Source organism: Atractosteus spatula, chromosome 8 (genome assembly GCF_055471065.1).
Source record: "Atractosteus spatula isolate fAtrSpa1 chromosome 8, fAtrSpa1.hap1, whole genome shotgun sequence".
In the NCBI taxonomy this organism is placed as follows: domain Eukaryota; kingdom Metazoa; phylum Chordata; class Actinopteri; order Semionotiformes; family Lepisosteidae; genus Atractosteus; species Atractosteus spatula.
The window spans coordinates 3,880,086-3,892,094 of NC_142713.1; positions in this window are offsets into that span (position 1 = coordinate 3,880,086).

Here is a 12,009-nt window from a genome sequence, read left to right on the forward strand (position 1 = left end):
AGTTTGAAAGTTAAATCAGGTTCTTTCGAACTGTTGCTTGTCGGGCAATTCAGACACCATTCCTTTTTGGGGCAAAGCACTGTATACAGCCATTGAGGTCAGAAAAAATTTTTTAGAAAACATTGAAAGAACTAAATTCCAAGGTATCCTTTCAGCCCTAAAACACAGCCATGCCATCAAAAACTGTCTACATTGTATGGGAATAAAACCCTAACCCTAGCTTCGGGTTTTGCTAGTTAGGGTTAGGGTTCAAATATTTCTCAAAGACCATTTCCTCAATATTCCACTCATTTGAATGGAAAATGTGCTTCTCTGAATCAAAATATTAGTCTGAAAAGAAAATACAACACTGTCAAAACCAAAAGAGTGTGTCAGGAATGGTCAAATTAATTTTTGAAAGGTATTCTTTCATTGGTAATTTTGGGTTAAACGTAGTGCTGAATGAATGTACGTTTAGGCTTAAGTGCCCTAAAAGTCTGAAACATTTAATAAATTTTGGTTTCATTTGTTAATATGCCTTTGATTTTAAAGCCCATGGCAAGAGTTTGAAAGTTAAATCAGGTTCTTTCGAACTGCTGCTTGTCGGGCAATTCAGACACCATTCCTTTTTGGGGCAAAGCACTGTACACAGCCATAGAGGTCAGAAAAAAATGTTTATAAAACATTGAAAGAACTAAATTCCTAGGTATCCTTTCAGCCCTAAAACACAGCCATGCCATCAAAAACTGTCTACATTGTATGGGAATAAAACCCTAACCCTAGCTTCGGGTTTTGCTAGTTAGGGTTAGGGTTCAAATATTTCTCAAAGACCATTTCCTCAATATTCCACTCATTTGAATGGAAAATGTGCTTCTCTGAATCAAAATATTAGTCTGAAATGACAATACAACACTGCCAAAACCAAAAGAGTGTGTCAGGAATGGTCAAATTAATTTTTGAAAGGTATTCTTTCATTGGAAATGTTGGGTTAAACGTAGTGCTGAATGAATGTACGTTTAGGCTTAAGTGCCCTAAAAGTCTGAAACATTTAATACATTTTGGTTTCATTTGTTAATATGCCTTTGATTTTAAAGCCCATGGCAAGAGTTTGAAAGTTAAATCAGGTTCTTTCGAACTGTTGCTTATCAGGCAATTCAGACACCATTCCTTTTTCTGGCAAAGCACTGTATACAGCCTTATAGGTCAGAAAAAAATGTTTAGAAAACATTGAAAGAACTATATTCCTAGGTATCCTTTCAGCCCTAAAACACAGCCATGCCATCAAAAACTGTCTACATTGTATTGGAATAAAACCCTAACCCTAGCTTCGGGTTTTGCTAGTTAGGGTTAGGGTTCAAATATTTCTCAAAGACCATTTCCTCAATATTCCACTCATTTGATGGAAAATGTGCTTCTCTGAATCAAAATATTAGTCTGAAAAGAAAATACAACACTGTCAAAACCAAAAGAGTGTGTCAGGAATGGTTAAATTAATTTTTGAAAGCTATTCTTTCATTTGAAATGTTGTGTTAAACGTAGTGCTGAATGAATGTACGTTTAGGATTAAGTGCCCTAAAAGTCTGAAACATTTAATACATTTTGGCTTTATTTGTTAATATGCCTTTGATTTTAAAGCCCATGGCAAGAGTTTGAAAGTTAAATCAGGTTCTTTCGAACTGTTGCTTGTCGGGCAATTCAGACACCATTCCTTTTTGGGGCAAAGCACTGTATACAGCCATAGAGGTCAGAAAAAAATGTTTAGAAAACACTGAAAGAACTAAATACCTAGGTATCCTTTCAGCCCTAAAACACAGCCATGCCATCAAAAACTGTCTACATTGTATGGGAATAAAACCCTAACCCTAGCTTCGGGTTTTGCTAGTTAGGGTTAGGGTTCAAATATTTCTCAAAGACCATTTCCTCAATATTCCACTCATTTGAATGGAAAATGTGCTTCTCTGAATCAAAATATTAGTCTGAAAAGACAATACAACACTGCCAAAACCAAAAGAGTGTGTCAGGAATGGTCAAATTAATTTTTGAAAGGTATTCTTTCATTGGAAATGTTGGGTTAAACGTAGTGCTGAATGAATGTACGTTTAGGCTTAAGTGCCGTAAAAGTCAGAAACATTTAATACATTTTGGCTTTATTTGTTAATATGCCTTTGATTTTAAAGCCCATGGCAAGAGTTTGAAAGTTAAATCAGGTTCTTTCGAAATGTTGCTTGTCGGGCAATTCAGACACCATTCCTTTTTGGGGCAAAGCACTGTATACAGCCATAGAGGTCAGAAAAAAATGTTTAGAAAACATTGAAAGAACTAAATTCCTAGGTATCCTTTCAGCCCTAAAACACAGCCATCCCATCAAAAACTGTCTACATTGTATGGGAATAAAACCCTAACCCTAGCTTCGGGTTTTGCTAGTTAGGGTTACGGTTCAAATATTTCTCAAAGACCATTTCCTCAATATTCCACTCATTTGAATGGAAAATGTGCTTCTCTGAATCAAAATATTAGTCTGAAAAGAAAATACAACACTGTCAAAACCAAAAGAGTTTGTCAGGAATGGTTAAATTAATTTTTGAAAGGTATTCTTTCATTTGAAATGTTGTGTTAAACGTAGTGCTGAATGAACGTACGTTTAGGCTTAAGTGCCCTAAAAGTCTGAAACATTTAATACATTTTGGCTTCATTTGTTAATATGCCTTTGATTTTAAAGCCCAAGGCAAGAGTTTGAAAGTTAAATCAGGTTCTTTCGAACTGTTGCTTGTCGGGCAATTCAGACACCATTCCTTTTTGGGGCAAAGCACTGTATACAGCCATAGAGGTCAGAAAAAAATGTTTAGAAAACATTGAAAGAACTAAATTCCTAGGTATCCTTTCAGCCCTAAAACACAGCCATGCCATCAAAAACTGTCTACATTGTATGGGAATAAAACCCTAACCCTAGCTTCGGGTTTTGCTAGTTAGGGTTAGGGTTGAAATATTTCTCAAAGACCATTTTCTCAATATTCCACTCATTTGACTGGAAAATGTGCTTCTCTGAATCAAAATATTAGTCTGAAAAGACAATACAACACTGCCAAAACCAAAAGAGTGTGTCAGGAATGGTCAAATTAATTTTTGAAAGGTATTCTTTCATTGGAAATGTTGGGTTAAACGTAGTGCTGAATGAATGTAAGTTTAGGCTTAAGTGCCGTAAAAGTCAGAAACATTTAATACATTTTGGCTTTATTTGTTAATATGCCTTTGATTTTAAAGCCCATGGCAAGAGTTTGAAAGTTAAATCAGGTTCTTTCGAACTGTTGCTTGTCGGGCAATTCAGACACCATTCCTTTTTGGGGCAAAGCACTGTATACAGCCATAGAGGTCAGAAAAAAATTTTTAGAAAACATTGAAAGAACTAAATTCCAAGGTATCCTTTCAGCCCTAAAACACAGCCATGCCATCAAAAACTGTCTACATTGTATGGGAATAAAACCCTAACCCTAGCTTCGGGTTTTGCTAGTTAGGGTTAGGGTTCAAATATTTCTCAAAGACCATTTCCTCAATATTCCACTCATTTGAATGGAAAATGTGCTTCTCTGAATCAAAATATTAGTCTGAAAAGAAAATACAACACTGTCAAAACCAAAAGAGTGTGTCAGGAATGGTCAAATTAATTTTTGAAAGGTATTCTTTCATTGGTAATTTTGGGTTAAACGTAGTGCTGAATGAATGTACGTTTAGGCTTAAGTGCCCTAAAAGTCTGAAACATTTAATAAATTTTGGTTTCATTTGTTAATATGCCTTTGATTTTAAAGCCCATGGCAAGAGTTTGAAAGTTAAATCAGGTTCTTTCGAACTGTTGCTTATCAGGCAATTCAGACACCATTCCTTTTTCTGGCAAAGCACTGTATACAGCCGTATTGGTCAGAAAAAAATGTTTAGAAAACATTGAAAGAACTATATTCCTAGGTATCCTTTCAGCCCTAAAACACAGCCATGCCATCAAAAACTGTCTACATTGTATGGGAATAAAACCCTAACCCTAGCTTCGGGTTTTGCTAGTTAGGCTTAGGATTCAAATATTTCTCAAAGACCATTTTCTCAATATTCCACTCATTTGAATGGAAAATGTGCTTCTCTGAATCAAAATATTAGTCTGAAAAGACAATACAACACTGCCAAAACCAAAATAGTGTGGCAGGAATGGTCAAATTAATTTTTGAAAGGTATTCTTTCATTGGAAAGGTTGTGTTAAACGTAGTGTTGAATGAATGTACGTTTAGGATTAAGTGCCCTAAAAGTCAGAAACATTTAATACATTTTGGCTTTATTTGTTAATATGCCTTTGATTTTAAAGCCCATAGCAAGACTTTGAAAGTTAAATCAGGTTCTTTCGAACTGTTGCTTGTCGGGTAATTCAGACACCATTCCTTTTTGGGGCAAAGCACTGTATACAGCCATATACTGTAGGTCAGAAAAAAATGTTTAGAAAACATTGAAAGGACTATATTCCTAGGTATCCTTTCAGCTCTAAAACACAGCCATGCCATCAAAAACTGTCTACATTGTATGGGAATAAAACCCTAACCCTAGCTTCGGGTTTTGCTAGTTAGGGTTAGGGTTCAAATATTTCTCAAAGACCATTTTCTCAATATTCCACTCATTTGACTGGAAAATGTGCTTCTCTGAATCAAAATATTAGTCTGAAAAGACAATACAACACTGAAAAAAACCAAAAGAGTGTGTCAGGAATGGTCAAATTAATTTTTGAAAGGTATTCTTTCATTGGAAATATTGTGTTAAACGTAGTGCTGAATGAACGTACGTTTGGGCTTAAGTGCCGTAAAAGTCAGAAACATTTAATACATTTTGGCTTCATTTGTTAATATGCCTTTGATTTTAAAGCCCATGGCAAGAGTTTGAAAGTTGAATCAGGTTCTTTCAAACTGTTGCTTGTCGGGCAAATCAGACACTATTCCTTTTTTGGGCAAAGCACTGTATACAACCATATAGGTCAGAAAAAAATGTTTAGAAAACATTGAAAGAACTATATTCCTAGGTATCCTTTCAGCTCTAAAACACAGCCATGCCATCAAAAACTGTCTACATTGTATGGGAATAAAACCCTAACCCTAGCTTCGGGTTTTGCTAGTTAGTGTTAGGGTTCAAATATTTCTCAAAGACCATTTCCTCAATATTCCACTCATTTGACTGGAAAATGTGCTTCTCTGAATCAAAATATTAGTCTGAAAAGACAATACAACACTGCCAAAACCAAAAGAGTGTGTCAGGAATGGTCAAATTAATTTTTGAAAGGTATTCTTTCATTGGAATGTTGTGTTAAACGTAGTGCTGAATGAACGTACGTTTGGGCTTAAGTGCCGTAAAAGTCAGAAACATTTAATACATTTTGGCTTTATTTGTTAATATGCCTTTGATTTTAAAGCCCATGTCAAGAGTTTGAAAGTTAAATCAGGTTATTTCGAACTGTTGCTTGTCGGGCAATTCAGACACTTTTCCTTTTTGGGGCAAAGCACTGTATACAGCCATAGAGGTCAGAAAAAATTTTTTAGAAAACATTGAAAGAACTAAATTCCTATGTATCCTTTCAGCCCTAAAACACAGCCATGCCATCAAAAACTATCTACATTGTATGGGAATAAAACCCTAACCCTAGCTTCGGGTTTTGCTAGTTAGGGTTAGGGTTCAAATATTTCTCAAAGACCATTTCCTCAATATTCCACTCATTTGAATGGAAAATGTGCTTCTCTGAATCAAAATATTAGTCTGAAAAGACAATACAACACTGCCAAAACCAAAAGAGTGTGGCAGGAATGGTCAAATTAATTTTTGAAAGGTATTCTTTCATTGGAAATGTTGGGTTAAACGTAGTGCTGAATGAATGTACGTTTAGGATTAAGTGCCCTAAAAGTCTGAAACATTTAATACATTTTGGCTTCATTTGTTAATATGCCTTTGATTTTAAAGCCCATGGCAAGAGTTTGAAAGTTAAATCAGGTTCTTTCGAACTGCTGCTTGTCGGGCAATTCAGACACCATTCCTTTTTGGGGCAAAGCACTGTACACAGCCATAGAGGTCAGAAAAAAATGTTTAGATAACATTGAAAGAACTAAATTCCTAGGTATCCTTTCAGCCCTAAAACACAGCCATGCCATCAAAAACTGTCTACATTGTATGGGAATAAAACCCTAACCCTAGCTTCGGGTTTTGCTAGTTAGGGTTAGGGTTCAAATATTTCTCAAAGACCATTTTCTCAATATTCCACTCATTTGAATGGAAAATGTGCTTCTCTGAATCAAAATATTAGTCTGAAATGACAATACAACACTGCCAAAACCAAAAGAGTGTGTCAGGAATGGTCAAATTAATTTTTGAAAGGTATTCTTTCATTGGAAATGTTGGGTTAAACGTAGTGCTGAATGAATGTACGTTTAGGCTTAAGTGCCCTAAAAGTCTGAAACATTTAATACATTTTGGTTTCATTTGTTAATATGCCTTTGATTTTAAAGCCCATGGCAAGAGTTTGAAAGTTAAATCAGGTTCTTTCGAACTGTTGCTTATCAGGCAATTCAGACACCATTCCTTTTTCTGGCAAAGCACTGTATACAGCCTTATAGGTCAGAAAAAAATGTTTAGAAAACATTGAAAGAACTATATTCCTAGGTATCCTTTCAGCCCTAAAACACAGCCATGCCATCAAAAACTGTCTACATTGTATGGGAATAAAACCCTAACCCTAACTTCGGGTTTTGCTAGTTAGGGTTAGGGTTCAAATATTTCTCAAAGACCATTTCCTCAATATTCCACTCATTTGAATGGAAAATGTGCTTCTCTGAATCAAAATATTAGTCTGAAAAGACAATACAACACTGCCAAAACCAAAAGAGTGTGGCAGGAATGGTCAAATTAATTTTTGAATGGTATTCTTTCATTGGAAATGTTGTGTTAAACGTAGTGCTGAATGAATGTATGTTTAGGATTAAGTGCCCTAAAAGTCTGAAACATTTAATACATTTTGGCTTTATTTGTTAAAATGCCTTTGATTTTAAAGCCCATGGCAAGAGTTTGAAAGTTAAATCATGTTCTTTCGAACTGTTGCTTGTCGGGCAATTCAGACACCATTCCTTTTTGGGGCAAAGCACTGTATACAGCCATAGAGGTCAGAAAAAAATGTTTTGAAAACATTGAAAAAACTAAATTCCTAGGTATCCTTTCAGCCCTAAAACACAGCCATGCCATCAAAAACTGTCTACATTGTATGGGAATAAAACCCTAACCCTAGCTTCAGGTTTTGCTAGTTAGGGTTAGGGTTCAAATATTTCTCAAAGACCATTTCCTCAATATTCCACTCATTTGAATGGAAAATGTGCTTCTCTGAATCAAAATATTAGTCTGAAAAGAAAATACAACACTGTCAAAATCAAAAGAGTGTGTCAGGAATGGTTAAATTAATTTTTGAAAGCTATTCTTTCATTTGAAATGTTGGGTTAAACGTAGTGCTGAATGATTGTACGTTTAGGCTTAAGTGCCCTAAAAGTCTGAAACATTTAATACATTTTGGTTTCATTTGTTAATATGCATTTGATTTTAAAGCCCATGGCAAGAGTTTGAAAGTTAAATCAGGTTCTTTCGAACTGTTGCTTATCAGGCAATTCAGACACCATTCCTTTTTCTGGCAAAGCACTGTATACAGCCATAGAGGTCAGAAAAAATGTTTAGAAAACATTGAAAGAACTAAATTCCTACGTATCCTTTCAGCCCTAAAACACAGCCATGCCATCAAAAACTGTCTACATTGTATGGGAATAAAACCCTAACCCTAGCTTCGGGTTTTGCTAGTTAGGGTTAGGGTTCAAATATTTCTCAAAGACCATTTCCTCAATATTCCACTCATTTGAATGGAAAATGTGCTTCTCTGAATCAAAATATTAGTCTGAAAAGACAATACAACACTGCCAAAACCAAAAGAGTGTGTCAGGAATGGTCAAATTAATTTTTGAAAGGTATTCTTTCATTGGAAATGTAGGGTTAAACGTAGTGCTGAATGAATGTACGTTTAGGATTAAGTGCCCTAAAAGTCTGAAACATTTAATACATTTTGGCTTTATTTGTTAATATGCCTTTGATTTTAAAGCCCATGGCAAGAGTTTGAAAGTTAAATCAGGTTCTTTCGAACTGTTGCTTGTCGGGCAATTCAGACACCATTCCTTTTTGGGGCAAAGCACTGTATACAGCCATAGAGGTCAGAAAAAAATGTTTAGAAAACACTGAAAGAACTAAATACCTAGGTATCCTTTCAGCCCTAAAACACAGCCATGCCATCAAAAACTGTCTACATTGTATGGGAATAAAACCCTAACCCTAGCTTCAGGTTTTGCTAGTTAGGGTTAGGGTTCAAATATTTCTCAAAGACCATTTCCTCAATATTCCACTCATTTGAATGGAAAATGTGCTTCTCTGAATCAAAATATTAGTCTGAAAAGAAAATACAACACTGTCAAAACCAAAAGAGTGTGTCAGGAATGGTTAAATTAATTTTTGAAAGCTATTCTTTCATTTGAAATGTTGGGTTAAACGTAGTGCTGAATGATTGTACGTTTAGGCTTAAGTGCCCTAAAAGTCTGAAACATTTAATACATTTTGGTTTCATTTGTTAATATGCATTTGATTTTAAAGCCCATGGCAAGAGTTTGAAAGTTAAATCAGGTTCTTTCGAACTGTTGCTTATCAGGCAATTCAGACACCATTCCTTTTTCTGGCAAAGCACTGTATACAGCCATAGAGGTCAGAAAAAATGTTTAGAAAACATTGAAAGAACTAAATTCCTACGTATCCTTTCAGCCCTAAAACACAGCCATGCCATCAAAAACTGTCTACATTGTATGGGAATAAAACCCTAACCCTAGCTTCGGGTTTTGCTAGTTAGGGTTAGGGTTCAAATATTTCTCAAAGACCATTTCCTCAATATTCCACTCATTTGAATGGAAAATGTGCTTCTCTGAATCAAAATATTAGTCTGAAAAGACAATACAACACTGCCAAAACCAAAAGAGTGTGTCAGGAATGGTCAAATTAATTTTTGAAAGGTATTCTTTCATTGGAAATGTTGGGTTAAACGTAGTGCTGAATGAATGTACGTTTAGGCTTAAGTGCCGTAAAAGTCAGAAACATTTAATACATTTTGGCTTTATTTGTTAATATGCCTTTGATTTTAAAGCCCATGGCAAGAGTTTGAAAGTTAAATCAGGTTCTTTCGAAATGTTGCTTGTCGGGCAATTCAGACACCATTCCTTTTTGGGGCAAAGCACTGTATACAGCCATAGAGGTCAGAAAAAAATGTTTAGAAAACATTGAAAGAACTAAATTCCTAGGTATCCTTTCAGCCCTAAAACACAGCCATCCCATCAAAAACTGTCTACATTGTATGGGAATAAAACCCTAACCCTAGCTTCGGGTTTTGCTAGTTAGGGTTACGGTTCAAATATTTCTCAAAGACCATTTCCTCAATATTCCACTCATTTGAATGGAAAATGTGCTTCTCTGAATCAAAATATTAGTCTGAAAAGAAAATACAACACTGTCAAAACCAAAAGAGTTTGTCAGGAATGGTTAAATTAATTTTTGAAAGGTATTCTTTCATTTGAAATGTTGTGTTAAACGTAGTGCTGAATGAACGTACGTTTAGGCTTAAGTGCCCTAAAAGTCTGAAACATTTAATACATTTTGGCTTCATTTGTTAATATGCCTTTGATTTTAAAGCCCAAGGCAAGAGTTTGAAAGTTAAATCAGGTTCTTTCGAACTGTTGCTTGTCGGGCAATTCAGACACCATTCCTTTTTGGGGCAAAGCACTGTATACAGCCATAGAGGTCAGAAAAAAATGTTTAGAAAACATTGAAAGAACTATATTCCTAGGTATCCTTTCAGCCCTAAAACACAGCCATGCCATCAAAAACTGTCTACATTGTATGGGAATAAAACCCTAACCCTAGCTTCGGGTTTTGCTAGTTAGGGTTAGGGTTGAAATATTTCTCAAAGACCATTTTCTCAATATTCCACTCATTTGACTGGAAAATGTGCTTCTCTGAATCAAAATATTAGTCTGAAAAGACAATACAACACTGCCAAAACCAAAAGAGTGTGTCAGGAATGGTCAAATTAATTTTTGAAAGGTATTCTTTCATTGGAAATGTTGGGTTAAACGTAGTGCTGAATGAATGTAAGTTTAGGCTTAAGTGCCGTAAAAGTCAGAAACATTTAATACATTTTGGCTTTATTTGTTAATATGCCTTTGATTTTAAAGCCCATGGCAAGAGTTTGAAAGTTAAATCAGGTTCTTTCGAACTGTTGCTTGTCGGGCAATTCAGACACCATTCCTTTTTGGGGCAAAGCACTGTATACAGCCATAGAGGTCAGAAAACATTTTTTAGAAAACATTGAAAGAACTAAATTCCAAGGTATCCTTTCAGCCCTAAAACACAGCCATGCCATCAAAAACTGTCTACATTGTATGGGAATAAAACCCTAACCCTAGCTTCGGGTTTTGCTAGTTAGGGTTAGGGTTCAAATATTTCTCAAAGACCATTTCCTCAATATTCCACTCATTTGAATGGAAAATGTGCTTCTCTGAATCAAAATATTAGTGTGAAAAGAAAATACAACACTGTCAAAACCAAAAGAGTGTGTCAGGAATGGTCAAATTAATTTTTGAAAGGTATTCTTTCATTGGTAATTTTGGGTTAAACGTAGTGCTGAATGAATGTACGTTTAGGCTTAAGTGCCCTAAAAGTCTGAAACATTTAATAAATTTTGGTTTCATTTGTTAATATGCCTTTGATTTTAAAGCCCATGGCAAGAGTTTGAAAGTTAAATCAGGTTCTTTCGAACTGTTGCTTATCAGGCAATTCAGACACCATTCCTTTTTCTGGCAAAGCACTGTATACAGCCGTATAGGTCAGAAAAAAATGTTTAGAAAACATTGAAAGAACTATATTCCTAGGTATCCTTTCAGCCCTAAAACACAGCCATGCCATCAAAAACTGTCTACATTGTATGGGAATAAAACCCTAACCCTAGCTTCGGGTTTTGCTAGTTAGGCTTAGGATTCAAATATTTCTCAAAGACCATTTTCTCAATATTCCACTCATTTGAATGGAAAATGTGCTTCTCTGAATCAAAATATTAGTCTGAAAAGACAATACAACACTGCCAAAACCAAAAGAGTGTGGCAGGAATGGTCAAATTAATTTTTGAAAGGTATTCTTTCATTGGAAAGGTTGTGTTAAACGTAGTGCTGAATGAATGTACGTTTAGGATTAAGTGCCCTAAAAGTCAGAAACATTTAATACATTTTGGCTTTATTTGTTAATATGCCTTTAATTTTAAAGCCCATAGCAAGACTTTGAAAGTTAAATCAGGTTCTTTCGAACTGTTGCTTGTCGGGTAATTCAGACACCATTCCTTTTTGGGGCAAAGCACTGTATACAGCCATATACTGTAGGTCAGAAAAAAATGTTTAGAAAACATTGAAAGGACTATATTCCTAGGTATCCTTTCAGCTCTAAAACACAGCCATGCCATCAAAAACTGTCTACATTGTATGGGAATAAAACCCTAACCCTAGCTTCGGGTTTTGCTAGTTAGGGTTAGGGTTCAAATATTTCTCAAAGACCATTTTCTCAATATTCCACTCATTTGACTGGAAAATGTGCTTCTCTGAATCAAAATATTAGTCTGAAAAGACAATACAACACTGCCAAAACCAAAAGAGTGTGTCAGGAATGGTCAAATTAATTTTTGAAAGGTATTCTTTCATTGGAAATATTGTGTTAAACGTAGTGCTGAATGAACGTACGTTTGGGCTTAAGTGCCGTAAAAGTCAGAAACATTTAATACATTTTGGCTTTATTTGTTAATATGCCTTTGATTTTAAAGCCCATGGCAAGAGTTTGAAAGTTAAATCAGGTTATTTCGAACTGTTGCTTGTCGGGCAATTCAGACACTTTTCCTTTTTGGGGCAAAGC